Here is a 16636-nt window from a genome sequence, read left to right as displayed (position 1 = left end):
TCGTACGTACATGACCGGGAAACGGCCCTTCGTTAATGCGGAGGAATCCCGAAGATTCCACCGAGTCATCGAGTGGTTTGACCAGTCTCTCGCTATATCATGACAGTCAGTTTTCGGCTTTCTCTACTGAGGTGCTCGTCCGGATGAACCAGGGCACGATTGCAGTAGTTCTCCCAGTGCTACCTTAGCCGATATAACGGAACGTAAGGTACCAAAACATGGGAGCCGGGCAAACCCAACATTTGACCAAAGACATGATTCGGAGCTGATGCATATAGGGCCAAACTCGCGACGCCGAACACTCCCTAAGGTGTTTGGTCTTTATAACATATACCAGGCGAAACAATGCCCTTAATAAGAAACCCCATGTGTCCAGGTACGTGCAATATCCTGACGTGGCCACATGCCAAGAACGTCAGCATCCTTCTCAGTTGTGTGGAGTATCCGGAGGATGTGAGCAACAAGAGACAGTAAAAAAAAGGTTTACACAGGGTCTTAATCTAAAAAGAAACCTTTGGGCGGGTCCCTGCTGCACGTCTACGCCTGTGTCTCTGTTGTGCCGTGTCCTGGACGGGTGTAGCATGATTATCATCTGTAAAAGGAAAGAACTTAGGTGAAAGTTGCCGTGCCAAAAAAAAGAAGAATTGGTTATTATCAATGAACTATCGAGATTCAGGAGAGGTCAAGTTGATTCAGGCTGGCCCTGATTACACGCGGGGAGCCCCAGGTATCGTTTATGAGGGTTTGATCATCAAACCCATCTCATGTATATGTGATGGAACGCCGGACTCGTCTAACCGTGTCCGTGGTCTTGACGACCTGCCATTTTTTCTAGTTGGTGAAGCCATCTAGTTCGCGGCTGTTAGTGCCGCCGCGTCCTCTTTCGTACGTAAAAAACGTTCGGTATTTCCGCTAACTGTGATGATGCCACGTGGACCGGGCATCTTAAGCTTGAGAAAGGCATAATGCGGTATTGCGTTAAAACGAGCGAAAGCCATTCTTCCGAGTAGTGCTTGATAACCACTTCGGAATGGAGCGATGTGGAAAGTTAACCTTTCGCTTCGGAAGTTATCGGGAGAACCGAATACCACCTCTAGCAGTAGAGAGCCCGTACAGCGGGCCTCTTGGCCTGGTATTACTCCCTTAAAGGTAGTATTACTATGGCTTATTTGTGTCAGGTCTATCCCCATTTTGCGGACTGTGTCCTGATATATCAGATTTAGATCACTACCGCAGTCCATGAGGACTCGTGTAAAATGGTACCCATTGATGATTGGGTCTAACACCAAGGCCGTCAGTCCTTCACGCCAGATATTTGTATCGTGATCCCTATGATCAAAAGTGATCGGGCAGGCCAACCAGGGGTTGAACCTAGGGATGACGGGCTTTATGGAGCGTGTGCATCAGAGTGCATGCTTGCTTCTCCTCTTTGTCACATGGATCACATTTACTATTTTAACCTCTGGTGGGAACTTTTTCTGTCCTCCGGCGCTTTGCTGGCGAGGTTCATCCTCGTCTTCGCTTGGTGTCTCTTCCCCTTTGTGTTCGGCGTTTAGCTTACCGGCCTGCTTGAAGACCCAACATTCTCCGTGGGTATGATTTACAGGTTTGTCTGGGGTGCCGTGAATCTGACAGAGTTTGTCAAGAATTTTGTTTAGGCCAGATTTTCCTTCTCTCCTGCCTTTGAAAGGCTTTTTCAGCTGACCTAGTCGGGAGCCCCTGAATCCGGTGTTTACCGTCGTGTTATCTGGGCTACCTTCTTTATTTCGACACTTGTTTTTGTTGCGTCGTGGTTTACCATTGCCATCCCTAACTTCAGATGTGCTTGGGTCGCTGGTGCTGCTACGGCCAACCAGCTGTCCTCGCCCGCACAAAAGCGGGTCATGAGGCTTGTTAGGGCTGCCATCGTTCTCGGTTTTTCTTGGCCGAGGTGTCTGGCGAGCCATTCATCTCGGACGCTGTGTTTAAAAGCTGCTAAGGCTTCGGCATCCGGACAGTCGACGATTTGGTTCTTTTTGGTGAGGAACCTGTTCCAAAGCTTTCGGGCGGACTCTCCGGACTGTTGGATTATATGACTTAAATCGTCTGCATCCGGAGGTCGGACATAAGTCCCTTGAAAATTGGCCCGGAAAGCATCCTCGAGCTCCTCCCAACTTCTAATTGAGTTTTCGGGGAGGCTTTTCAGCCAGTGCCGAGCTGGCCCTTTAAGCTTGAGGGGCAAGTATTTAATGGCATGGAGATCGTCTCCACGATCCATATGAATATGGAGGATAAAGTCCTCTATCCAGACTCCAGGGTCTGTGGTCCCGTCGTACGCCTCTATGTTCACCGGTTTGAATCCCTCTGGGTATTCGTGATCCAGCACCTCGTCAGTGAAACATAAGGGGTGTGCGGCACCCCTGTATTGGGATGTGCCATGGTGTTCAGACGGTTGCAGTATTCGGTGTTGGTTTTGTACCGTAGCGCGCTTCCTAGATCCATAGATGGATCTGGTCGCACTAGATTTTTGATGCAAGTTCTCACGTAGATCGTGTGTTGACTTATGCGTGACTTTGTTAGCCGCTCTATCGCGTTCACAGGGTGGTGTATCCGGCCGGTTGGCCGTATCATTCTTCGGCTATATAGGCTCTAAGGCCTCGTCGTCGAATTACGGTAATGCTTGCACTTTGGATAGCTATTTTCATGGTAGCTTCCACCATACTTTGTTACTTTGTTCCACCTGCTGTTGAGCGTATCTTGTGCTACCTTGAGCCTTGGCTTCTGTTTCTTCAGGCTCCTCGCTGTGGCAATAAGCCTTCTGCGGAGGTTCTCTTGCTCCAAGTGTGTTTCCGGGATGATGTGTGCATCTTCGTCCGGACTGTTTTCTTCCCCAGACGGGGTTTGATGAGGCTTATCTTTGGCGTCATCGTGTTCGGACGTTGGACCCGCACTATGTTTGCAGCTTGCATCTTGATCGTGCTCTGCCACCGGGGTGGTGCAGTCGTCGTTTCTTCTAGAGTCGACTGGATGGTTATTTCCTCTTGCGCTGTTGTCGCTGTTTTTGCTATGGCGGGACTTAGAGCGGCGCTGCTGATGTCGGTGCTTGGGTTGTGTCGTGGTTTTGTCACGGCAGATGTCCTAGAGAAAGGACTTAGTCGTGGAGCCATCGCGACGGGTTAGCTTGAAGGGGTTAAAGCGGACACAGGCACGCACAGAGTTTATACTAGTTCGGCCCCTTCCAAGAAGGTAAAAGCCTACGTCTAGTTGTGATGGAATTGATGGGGTTTCGATGACCAGGGAGCAAACAAGCTTCGCCTATGTCTCTAGTTGTTGTCTGTCTCCTTGAACCACCGCTGGGTTGTCCCCTTATATACACGGGTGACACCCGTCGGTTCACAGAGTCCCAATACCGGCTCATAGATGTGTCCGGTTTGGTCTCTACTTATTCCTAACTTACAATACAAGTTAAATACCAACGCCGGTTTACGGCTACATGCCTTGAACCGACCATGGGCCTTGAGCCCTCCTCGGCCTTCTTGGGCTTTAACATACTTAACTACTGACGAAGTTAACCCGGTCCAGATAGACCGGTTTACGCCCAGTAGTGATATCCCCAACATTAGGCCCCGGATTGATTTGAACATGTTCATGTCAATCCTTTAGCAAAAATCTTCATCTTCAATATCTTCTTGTAGTTTGTTGAACCACCGTGATGTCATCTTCTCTAGTCGTTGTAAACCGGCGTGATGTCACCTGTTATAAAGGACCTTAATAGGTATGCGACAATTAAGGCGACATCTTCATTTCCAGACCCACGGTCCCTTGATTTTCGCGCCTGACTCCTGTCCCTTGCCTTATAAATAGGACCGAAGGGTCATTTCTTTTCCCCTCCGTGCCCTTGTGCTTCGTCTTCCTCGCGTCGCCCAGCTTCGGAGCTCCGCCGCCACTGTCAACCTCTGCATCAACCTTGGCCGCTGCATCAACCTGGGCGCACCAGAGCACCGCGGCAACCTTCTGCGTCTTTCTCATCTCCAGTAAGTCTTCTGTTCTTTTCAACACAGATCTGCTCTAGGGTTTCATGTTCTTCTAGTGTTCATCGCCTGTTTCGTGTTCATACGATAGCTCCTAGATGCATCTGTGAATCCTTGCTCTGTGTAGCGGTAGGTTTTAGCATCCGCCTTCAGTTTCACGCCTCAAGACCATAGATCTATATGTATCTCTGCCCATTGATTCAGTACTGTTCTTTTTTGAACCTTGAATATTTTCCTTCTTTTCTGAACTTGCTTTAGATCCGTCGCTGTAGAGAAGTCTTGTGAAATCTGTTTCTGTGAACTTACTCATCTGCTTCAATGTTGTCGGATTTCGGGTTCCGGCAGACCCTTGAGGTTCGAACACTGGGGTGCGCACGGAGATTTTGCCTTCTACCTACCTGCACCCCTCTGCCTCGCTAAGATCTAAGCTATGGAAAGAACAGCACAAGAGACACATGGTTTATACTGGTTCGGGCCATCGTTGTGGTGTAATACCCTACTCCAGTGTGTGGTGTGGTGGATTGCCTCTTGGGCTGATGATGATGAGAAATACAAGGAAGAACAACCTCGCGAGGGTCTGTTCTTGGCTGGGGGGATGAACTGCTAGGAGGAGTTCAGTCACCCTTCTCTCTCTCTCTCTCCTCTCGATTCTCTCTCTGATTTCGATCTGATCTCAGCTTGTTTCTGGGTTGGCCGATTCTAGATCCGATCTCCCATCTCCCCCTACCCTGTGGGTGGCTAGTCCTATTTATAGGCAAAGGCCCTAGGCCTCTTCCCAAATATTGAGCGGGAAGGGCGCCAACAATTGGCCATTTTGAAGGGGAACATCTGGTACACTTATCCTGACTAAAGTTGGTCCTCGCCTGCCAAAGGCTCTGGTGGTGACGCTGGCTTGGGCTCCACAATGACTTCCTCCCCGCCGTTGGACTGGTCTTGGTCTCGTTGCACCGAAACGGGTGCCTTTGTTTGATGCTCTCGCCTGCGCTTGCTCCCTTTGCACCAAAGAGGAAAGAAGGACTCTGCGCGGGCTGGCGCCCGCCTGGCACCCTTGGTCGTCGTGGCTTCCGTCACAGACACCTCGTGAGGTACCCCGCTTTGATCTCTCCGCCTCCTCGCGAGCCAGCCCGATGAGGCCGTGCCTGAGGAAGCTCCGTGTTGTCCGCCCCGCGAGGCTTGGCCCCTCGCTAGGGTCTTGGGTCTATGTTGATGAAGATGGGACGTGCTGGGCCCCCCTTTGAGCCACGCCGCAGGCCGCAGGCCGGCAAGTCTGGGGACCCCCATTCCCAGAACGCCGACAAATGTTTAGACCAAGCGGTTTAACTTTGTAGAAAAAATTGCCAAACCGGTATATACCATTAGTCCCCTTGTTGAACCGCCAGATGTTGTTGCTTCATAAAACTCCGGTTTAGATAGATCTGTCTCCGGTTTAACATTGCACATACCAATGTACCTTAATCAATGTGTTTTTGAACTGGGATCACCTACCTTGTAGATTTCATCATGGCCAAGCAAGTATATGAGTGCAACTGGGTTCCTTCTCGTGTCATAGAGGCTCAACTGGACGATTTAGTCCTGATCGGCGCCTTAGGCAGCAAAGATACCATCCATTGGAGGGCTCCTGGCAAAGAATGCCCTCCCACACCTCAAGAAGGAGAGGTTGTCGTTTTCGTAGATCACTTAGCCCGGGGCTTTAAGCCGCCCGGTTCTAAATTTTACCGGGACATTTTAGCAGATTTTCAACTCCACCCACAAGACACTGGTCCCAACTCTGTTACAAACATGTGTCACTTCCAAGTACTCTGTGAGGCGTTCTTTCAAGAGGAGCCCACAGTGGAGTTGTTCAGAGACTGTTTCCATCTAAACCGCCGTACTGAGATTTCTGATGGTTCCAATACGGAATTGGGCGGTGTGGCGATTCAGAAAAGGAAAGAGGTCACATACCCTCATGCCAAGCTGCATAGCCACCCCAAAGAGTGGAATCAAACATGGTTCTACTGCAAAGACACCTCCCCTGCTGGTGAAAATCCTTTGCCTGGCTTTCGTCCGGAGCGGCTTAGCAATACACACCCCTTTCCACAAAGGTTGACTACCAAGGAGAGAAGCAAACACGCTCCTCAACTATCCAAGCTCAGAGCCTTTATGGCCAACGGTTTAACAGGGGTTGATCTCGCTCGCTGTTGGATATCATGGAGCATACTACCCCTTAGTCAACGCTCTGATTTGATGTGCGAGTATACTGGCAGTGTTGATGACCCACTGCGCCATGCTAACATCCAGCTCACCGACGAAGAAATCACAGAGGCTGTGAACAAGATGCTGAATGAACTGGAACACATCTGTGCTAAAACCGGCCTGCTTCCCTTCTATGTCACCAACAAACCGCCAGCTGTAAGAGTTTCATTTTTCTTTTTGCTGAATCTGTTATTGACATATCTGGTCATTGTTTGATATCAGTGTCTGTGTAACCAGGGCAATGATCCGTTTTGGAGCAAGAAACTGCCGCAGGAGAAACCAGAAAAACCAGACAAACCGGAAAGAGCAACCCGGCAAAAGACTAAAGTTGTGAAGAAGACTGCCCACAGGAAAAGAACCACTGCAACCTCTAATCCGGCCCCTGATGATGATATGGATAATCTGGACCTTCAGGTAGGGCTTGACTCACTTGGCTTATTTTTCATGCGTCTTATTGATGATGATATTTGTCAGGATGATGCCGAAGCCAGCCATGCTGATGCTGCAGAGGTAATTATTCTCTCCTCCGATTCAGAACCTTTGCCTTCACTAAAAATCCGTCAGGCAAACCGGAAAGTTAAAATTTCTCATCCTCTTTCTTATTTGGATCCCAAATTTCTTATGAAGACCCAACAGCATGAAGCTCGTCGCACAACCCAGCAGAGCGGCCAGGTAGTTACCTCCGCCGGTTTACCGAACAGTCCGGTTCGGAAACGCCGTTCAGAGGTCTCTAATTTTCTTGTCAGTGCTTGTCCTAAAGCGGGCTGCTTTCTTCATCCTCTTAATCCATCTGACTCCGATTACTAGGTTACTTCCCACTCATCCTCTGGCGAGTCATCAGCTACTCAGCTGCCACCGCTCAAAACGGTGCTTGGGTAAGCTATACTTATCATAATATTTGCAGTACACCACCTTGGAACATATGCTGTATTTGATTTTGTTATTCCTTTCAGGGCCAAGCCTAGGCCAAGCAAGAAGGCTCGCCTGGACAAAGCGACCGAAGAGGATGCCGTCCTTGAACTAGGCAAAACACCAGATCTTGAAGCGGCTATTCCTGAGGATATACCCAATGATCCACCGCAGCAAGACGATGATCTTATTGCTGAAGAGCGACCTATTGATACCTCAAGTCCTGTCAATCAGCCCACAAGCTCCATCCGGATTGAGAAATCCACTGGTCCAACAAAGCCTACTGACAAGCCAACAGCCCCAGTGCAAACCGGAGATGCCAAGGATGATGAGGTTGTCATTACTGGCATTGGCCATACAGAGCCAAGAAATCCTGTCGCTTTGTCCAAACATACTGCCAAGGAAGAATTTGCTGCCTTTGGCAAAGGCAAGTGGAATGCTGATCTGGCGACTTACGCTGCTCTAAACGCCCAAGATATCCATTCTGGCTACCTGAACTGACTGTATACCAGTCATGACTATGAAGCCGGTCTGGTTAACATGATGAAAGATAAATATGAGGTAACTTCCATATGCTCTTTCCTGCTTGTATATTTCAATTCTTGTTGACGCTCCTAGCCCCCGAGGGCCGGTTTGTAATCTTCTTTCAAACCGGGACTTACTAATATAAATCTTAATGCTTTGAAATTCACTGATGTAGTCACCAAGGTCCGGTTCGACTTAGCGTAGTTAAACCGGGACTTTAAGTAATTGAGATCATCGCATCAGAATATATACGAGCAAATAGCCATTAGCCCCCAAGTGCCAAGTTGAATACTTGTATTAATCTTGGGACTTTGTAAGCAATTGAAAGATGAAGATCGAATATGCATTAGCCCCCAAGTGCCAAGTGCATAACTTGTTATGTGGTTGGTACTTCAATCCTTGTACCGTTTCGCTGAATCATATAACTGTCTGCATGCAGGCTGAGCTGAAGACGAAAGAAAGCCAAGTCGCCGATCTCCAAGAAAATCTGAAATCCCAACAAGCTGAAACCTCCAAAGCAAAAGAGGAATTAACCAGCGCTTTAAGCACCATGGAACAGCTTAAGGAGAGCTTCAAGAAGAAGCGGGCGGATTGGGCCACTGAAAAATCCACTTTAATCAAACGAGCAGAAGATGACGAGGCTGCACTAAAACCAGTGGCGGATGAACTGACCAGCATAAAGCGGCACGTGCATGCCATGACCACTGCTATCTTTGGTAAGCCGGTTTGACTTCCGAATTGATTCTGCCGTCTTACAGAGCTGCCGGTTTGTTAACCCTTTATGATATTTCAGGGACACGCATTGGTCACTTGGGGTCAGATGTGCGGAAGAAATTGAAAGCCGCCTATACGTTGATCGAACAACTGTACACTGGTGCACAACGTATCATCTGTACTGCATCCCACAACAAACCGGCGCCCACTTTGATTCAGGACACTCTGACAAAACTGTCGGTGCTTCCTGCCCGGGTTGAAGAGCTGAAGAAATCTGCTGCTCGAACCGGCGCGATCAATGCCTTAATCCGGGCAAAAGCTTGGGTGCCGGATTTTGATCCTATTGAAGTGGCTCAGGGCTATCCCAGCTTGAAGGAAGACGGGTCAGAGTTTAGTGAAGCGGATCCGCGAGCAATAAACCGGGAGGTGCGTCCTCTAGCTTGTCAATTGGCTGAAGAAGCAGACTTGTCTCATTATCAAGCCCAATATGACAATCAAAACAAGCGAGTAGCTGCACCAATTCATGAAGCGTAAAATCTTATCCCTCCAATCCGTAAGCATACTTACGCTCCCGATATTGACCCGTCGTTGCTGATCTATGATGAAGCTGTCTTTCAAGCATTAATGGGAATCGACTGGACAACTGTTGATTTCCAGCCGCTGGGTAGAGAAACTGAAGCTGAAGCGGCGCGGGATGACCCCCAACCATCAGGCCGGGGCTGGTGACCAAGCTTGAACCGGAAGCCAGTTTAAAACTGCTTCTCCCTTGCGAAAAATAATGATCTTATTGTGGGCACCGTGTTGCCTTGTAATAGGCTAGCTGATACTTTTGATGCTGATATGCCTTCGTGCATAATTACTGCAACTTGCTCCTCCTTTGGGTGATGAACTTTCCAAAGTACTTTCTGCAATAAAAATCTTAAAGTGCTACCGCGGTTGTACCATCAGGCGGAATATGATGTCTGCATACATGAAATCAAAACATCCGAAATTTTATGTATATGACCAAATTTTGAGATACATAATACCTGCCATCGTTGGACGTGAAGTTGGCTTGGCCAATCTTGAAGCGGAGTTTTATAAACCCACACTGTTGGAGGAGATAACAGCTCCACTATATATATGATGCCGGTTTACCATGTAAACCATGCCGGGTTATAATAAACACCGTGTTACTCCGTAATAGGATGTTAACAAAAAATCAAACCGAGCAAATAGTCTCCGGATTAAAATGGACCGTGTTCCGTCAATTGACAGTTTAAACCGGCTTAAAACGCAATAAAAAGAAAGAAATATCTTTCAAAGAAAAAAATGTGAAGCAAAGGCAATGACAAAACCGTTTGCAAAAAGAGGCTTATTTGAGCTGATCAGATGGCGTTACCATGGTCAGACACGACCAAGCTCCCGATAGGTGTAGCTATGGTTCAAGTCAGCCAGGTCCCCAAATGAAACCGTGGCATTTATGCCGATCAAGTGGCATGGCAATGGTTCGGGTTCGACCAAGCCCCCAAGTGACTCTGTGGCCTTAGGCCGATCAAGAGGCATGACTGGTTCAGACGTGACCAAGTCCCCAAGTGATCTGGTGGCTCTCTCCTATCAAGAGGTATTGCATTGGTTCGGACACGACCAAGCCCCCAAGTGATATAACATGATGCTTTTGAAAAGCTAACTCAAGGGGTAAACCGGAGGCCGCTTTAGAACAACTCCGTGTAACCACACATGATGTAAAAGAACAGATACCCCGCTTTAGCTGAGGTTCCGGTTTATTATATTTAATCATAAAATATACATCATCGTAATATGTACATAAGTGGAGCCAATGGCTTAGGTATAGTAAGGCCGAAGATGAGCTATGTTCCACGGCATGTTGGTCTCTTCCTCTGATGTACGTGAGTCTTTATGCTCTCGAATATCGATCAGATAGTATGACACATTGTGCAGATTCTTGCTGACCACAAAAGGTCCCTCCCAAGGTGGGGATAGCTTATGCATATCAGTCTGGTCTTGGATGAGCCGAAGCACCAAATCTCCCTCTTGAAAGGTTCTGGTTTTAACTCGGCGACTGTGATAACGACGAAGATCCTGTTGGTAAATCACTGAGCGAGCAGCTGCTATGTCACGCTCTTCATCCAAACGGTCCAAAGCATCTTGCCGTGCTGTCTCGTTGTCCGCTTCAACATAAGCCGTCACACGAGTTGAATCATGACGGATATCACTAGAGAGAACTGCCTCCTCTCCATAGACCATGAAGAATGGTGTGTATCCTGTTGATCTGTTGGGTGTGGTATTGATGCTCCATAACACAGATGGTAATTCTTCTACCCAACAACCCGGTGTTCTCTGCAAAGGAACCATAAGCCGGGGCTTGATGCCTCTCAAAATCTCTTGATTAGCCCTTTCTGCTTGACCATTGGACTGTGGGTGTGCTACGGATGAAACGTCAAGCCGGATGTGCTCCCGTTGCAGAACTCCTTCATGGCACCCTTGGACAAATTGGTACCATTATCTGTGATGATACTGTGTGGAAAGCCAAACCGGAAAATCACCTTTTTTGATAAACTGAACCGCCGTGGCCGCATCACACTTGCTAACCGGTTCTGCCTCCACCCACTTTGTGAACTTGTCAACCGCCACCAGGAGGTGGGTCTTCTTATCTTTAGACCTTTTGAAAGGCTCAACCATATCCAGCCCCCAAGTTGCAAACGGCCAAGTAATTGGAATCATTCTCAATTCTTGAGCCGGCACATGAGCACGTCTTGAAAACTTTTGGCAACCGTCACATCGTCTGACCAGATCCTCCGCATCAGCATGAGCAGTTAGCCAATAGAAGCCATGGCGAAATGCTTTAGCTACCAAAGATTTTGAACCGGCGTGGTGACCAGAATCTCCTTCGTGGATCTCACGCAAAATTTCACAGCCTTCTTCAGGAGACACACAACGTTGAAACGCCCCTGATATACTGCAATGATGCAACTCGCCATTGACAATAGTCATGGACTTGGACCGCCGGACTATCTGTCGAGCCAGAATCTCATCCTCTGGTAACTCGCCCTGGTTCATGTACGCCAGGTAAGGAAGCATCCAATCCGGAATGACATGAAGAGCTGCCACCAATTGAGCGTCCGGATCAGGAATAGCCAAATCCTCTTCACCAGGGAGCTTGACCGACGGGTTGTGCGGCACATCGAGAAAAACATTGGGCAGGACCGGTTTGCGTTGAGAGCCCAGCCGACTTAAAGCGTCCGCCGCTTCATTCTTCCGTCGGTCCACGTGGTCCACCTGATAGCCTTTAAAATGACCTGCAACAATATCCACCTCACGACGATATGCTGCCATGAGGGGGTCCTTGGAGTCCCAAGTGCCAGACACTTGTTGAGCCACGAGGTCCGAGTCACCGTAACACTTAACTCGACTTAGGTTCATCTCCTTAGCCATCCGGAGACCATGGAGTAAGGCTTCATACTCAGCTGCATTGTTAGTACAAGGAAACATTAAGCGGAGAACGTAACAAAACTTATCACCTCGTGGGGAAGTTAATACGACTCCAGCCCCCGAGCCTTCCAATTACCTGGATCCGTCAAAATGGATGGTCTAATATGTGTGATCTGGCCTTTCTTCAGGTGCTTGCATTTCCGTCCAATCATTGATGAAATCAACTAGTGCTTGAGACTTCACCGCCGTTCGAGGCACATACTTCAATCCGAGCGGCCCAAGCTCTATAGCCCACTTGGCAATCCGGCCAGTCGCTTCCCGGTTCTGGATGATATCCCCCAAAGGAGCAGAACTGACCACCGTAATTGGGTGCCCTTGGAAGTATTGCTTAAGCTTCCGGCTTGCCACAAAAACTCCGTACACCAGCTTCTGCCAATGCGGATACCTTTGCTTGGACTCAATGAGTACCTCGCTGATATAATAGACCGGACGTTGAACCAGATGCTCCTTACCTGCCTCCTTTCGCTCCACCACAATAGCCATGCTGACCACCCGAGCATTAGCAGCAACATATAGTAGTAACAGCTCCTTGTCAATGGGAGTGGCGAGCACAGGCGGATTGGCCAATTGCCGCTTTAAGTCCTCAAATGCTTCATCAGTAGCAGAACTCCGGACGAACTGATCCGTGTTCTTCAACATCTGATACAAAGGGATTGCCTTCTCACCAAGGAGGCTGATAAACCAGCTTAACACGGCAATCTGGCCTGCCAGGCGTTGAACATCATTGATACACTTCGGTTTAGCCAGGGAGGTGATGGCTGTGATCTTCTCCGGATCAGCCTCAATTCCCCTGTTGGACACCAGAAAACCCAATAACTTGCCCGCCGGTACACCAAAGACACACTTGTCCGGATTAAGCATCATCTTGTACGTCCTCAGGTTACCAAAGGTTTCCTTCAGATCATCAACCAGAGTCTCCTTCTCCCTGGACTTAACCACGATATCATCCACGTAAGCATGTACATTACGGCCAATCTGCTTGTGAAGACAATTTTGTACACACCGTTGATAAGTTGCCTGGGCACTTTTGAGCCCAAAGGGCATAGACACATAGCAGAAGGCTCCAAAGGGAGTTATGAATGCCGTCTTCTCCTGGTCCTTAACTGCGTTTTTGATCTGATGATAGCCAGAATATGCATCCAAAAAACTTAAATGCTCACAACCCGCCGTAGCATCAATGATTTGATCAATACGGGGGAGGGCAAAAGGATCTGCTGGGCAAGCCTTATTAAGATCTGTGTAATCCACACACATGCGCTAGGTGCCTTTTTCTTAAGGACTAGCACCGGATTGGCAAGCCACTCAGGGTGAAAAACTTCAACAATAAAACCAGCTGCTAAGAGCCTGGCTACCTCTTCTCCAATCGCCTTGCGTCTTTCTTCGTTAAACCGGCGAAGGAACTGTTTCACCGGTTTGTATTTAGGATCCACATTAAGGGTGTGCTCAGCGAGTTGCCTCGGTACACCTGGCATGTCAGAGGGATTCCATGCAAAAATGTCCCGATTCTCACGGATGAACTCGATGAGCGCGCTTTCCTATTTCGGATCCAAGTTGGCACTGATGCTGAACTGCTTGGACGAATCGCCAGGTATGAAGTCAACAAGCTTAGTTTCTGCTGCCGATTTGAACTTCAGGGCCGGATCATGCTCTGTAGTTGGCTTCTTTAATGGAGTCATGTCCACCGGATCAACACTGTCCTTATAATACTTCAGCTCCTCGATGGCACAAACCGACTCTGCGTAGGCCGCATCTCCTTCCTCGCACTCCAAAGCGATTTTACGGCTTCCATGAACCGTTATTGTCCCCTTGTAACCCGGCATCTTGAGCTGCAGATACACATAACAGGGCCGTGCCATAAACTTGGCGTAGGCCGGTCGCCCAAACAGGGCGTGATATGGACTTTGGATTTTCACCACTTCAAACGTCAATGTTTCCGACCTGGAGTCATGATCATCTCCAAAGGCCACTTCCAGAGCTATCTTACCAACAGGATATGCTGACTTGCCAGGTACCAAACCATGGAACACCTATTAGACGGTTTGAGATTTTTATCTGTTAGTCCCATACGACGGAAGGTCTCATAGTACAAGATATTAATGCTGCTCCCTCCATCCACGAGCACTTTGGTGAACTTGTAACCTCCCACCCGAGGCGCCACCACCAGAGCCAACTGACCCAGATTATCAACCTGGGGAGGGTGATCATCTCTGCTCCATATAATTGGCTGTTCGGACCAGCGTAGATAACGGGGCACGGCCGGTTCAACAGAGTTGACTGCCCGCCTCTGAACCTTTCGGTCTCGCTTGTCCAAGCTAGTGGTAAAGACATGGTACTGCCCACTATTCAATTGCTTTGGGTTGCTTTGGTAACCTGACTGTTTTTGCTGCTGGTTGTAACCACCCTGGTTGTTCTGATTATTTTGACTGTTATGTCCGCCCGGATTACCGTTGAATCCTGAACCAGAATTTCCTCCATCGTAACCCGGCCCGGATCCTGAGCCACCGCCGGAGCCGTGATCATACCAGAAAGCATTAGAATTCTTGAACTCCTGCATAATGAAGCAATCCTTCCAAAGATGGTTTGCTGGCACCTCCTTCGTCCCATGTCTTGGACAGGGCTGGCTCAGTAGATAATTTAGGCGGTCCGGGTTAGGGTTGGGTGCCCCACTGCGATTTTTTGGTTTTCCCTTGCGTGCTGGCCATTGTCCTGCGCGTTGGTATTAGCCACAAAGTCCATGTTACCATCCGCTTTACGCTTGCCTCCACCACCATTGCCTGCCAAGTGATGCTGCTGACCTTTGGAGTTGTTGTTCCTCTTTCCCTTCCCTGCCTTGTCATCATCAGATTCGGGATCCTTGGTACTATCAGAATCATCATACTTTACCAAAGCAGCCATGAGGGTCCCCATGTCAGTGCAATGGCGCTTCATCCGTCCCAACTTCAGCTTTAGGGGCCCAAACCGGCAGTTGCCTTCTAGGGTTAAGACTACGGTGTCAGCGTTGATGCGGTCTGATGAATGCAACACTTGTGAGACCCGACACACCCAATGAGTCGTCAATTCTCCTTCCTCCTGGACACAGGCAGCTAAGTTTACTATCGACATGGGCTGCTTACATGTATCCTTGAAATTATTGATAAACTGGGCTCGTAATTGGGCCAATGAACTGATAGAATTGGCCGGTAAGCTTTTTAACCAAGTGCGGGTCGTTCCTTCAAGCATCATGGTGAAGTATTTCGCACATGCCACATCATCCACATCTAGCATCTCCATGGCCATCTCATAGCTCTCCACCCATGTCTCTGGGGGTTGATCCATCGTGTAATTCGGTACCTTGCGCGGGCCCTTGAAATCCTTGGGCAGGCGCACATTGCGTAAAGAGGGGACAAGGCAAGGCACCCCCAAAGAGCTAGAAGTAACACCGGGTTCGACTGAAATAGTTGGACGAACCGGCGTAAGCTGCCGAGCCTGATATTATGCGGCTAACTCGGCCTCCCTGCGTGCTTGGGCCTGGTCCACCACTTCCTGAGCGTTATCAGCACCACCCGCCGGGTTGTTGCCGCGGGGTGCTCCACGTCGTTCATTACTTGACACTGCCGGTTCCTCCATATGCCTGCTATAGCTCCGGCTTGGGCGAGGGGTCGAGTGGATCCGGTCGCGGCTGTACGAGTATGCTTCATGTTGGTCCAAAGCTGTCCTAAGAAGCTCCTTGACCCGTCGCGTCTCTATCGCCTGCGGTGAGTCACCTTCAATTGGAATGGCCTCCAGTCGTGCAGCAACGGCGACGAGATTGTCCATTGGGTTGGAGTAGTGACCCGGAGGTGTTGAAACAGCCTGAGGTATAATGGTGTTTTGACGAGGCGGATCTATCCAACGAGGCTGAACCGGCGCACCGGTCCCACAAGCTTCCGCCCGGTTTCCCTCCAGCGGATTACTAGTTCCTGCTCCCGGGGTGTTGAAAAGGTCTCTGGCCTCGAAAACCGGAGGCAAACGGGATCGGTACTTCCTCCTCATGACTTCATGCGACGCGGTCCAACATGAGCCTGTAGGCTTGTGCGTCTAGAGCGGCCTGCTCTGCGGCCATCCAGGTATCCTCAGCTGCCAAGTCCGCCTTGGCCTGGGTGATCTGTTCCCTTATCTTTGCAATCTCCGTGTTGTGGACGTCCTGATCTGCCGGATTAGCTTCCGCCATAAGCACAACCAATGCATCAAATAGCTCCGATATGACTTGAGCCGGCGGGCGCACAGGGCCTCCTGCCCTGGCAGCCGTCGCCTCTGCTGAACCGGAGGTTGTTCCTGCAACGGTCGAAGAATGAAGCACTGCTTGTGTGCCGGCCATGAATATTCCAACTCGGTTGGGCAGATCAGAGGGGTCCGGAATACTGTCGCCGTCGGAACAACCCCCAATCCGGCCATCTTGTAGCTGATATAGATATTCGGTTTCTCTGGTTGATGACTCATCGCCGGAGTAAATGACGGTCTCGCCGCCAGATCCCGATCCATCCTCATGACCTCCTCCATGGATGACTCCCACGAAGGCACGCTTCATGGCCGGTTTAACCCAGGCAGATCGCGCACACTGAGCCGTTTCGACGAGGTCGGTGCAGATATCCGGCTCAGGGCCCGGTTCTCCGATCTTGCCGACGAAAACGTGTATGCCACCAAAGGGGACCCGGTACCCGTACTCAACTGAGCCGGCCTCGGGGCCCCATCCTGCATCGTCGATGTAGAGCTTGCCGCGACGACTCTTAGTCATC

The sequence above is a fragment of the Triticum aestivum genome, chromosome 6A (assembly GCF_018294505.1).
Source record: "Triticum aestivum cultivar Chinese Spring chromosome 6A, IWGSC CS RefSeq v2.1, whole genome shotgun sequence".
Classification (NCBI taxonomy): Eukaryota; Viridiplantae; Streptophyta; class Magnoliopsida; order Poales; family Poaceae; genus Triticum; species Triticum aestivum.
Note: the sequence above shows the minus strand (reverse complement) of the source record.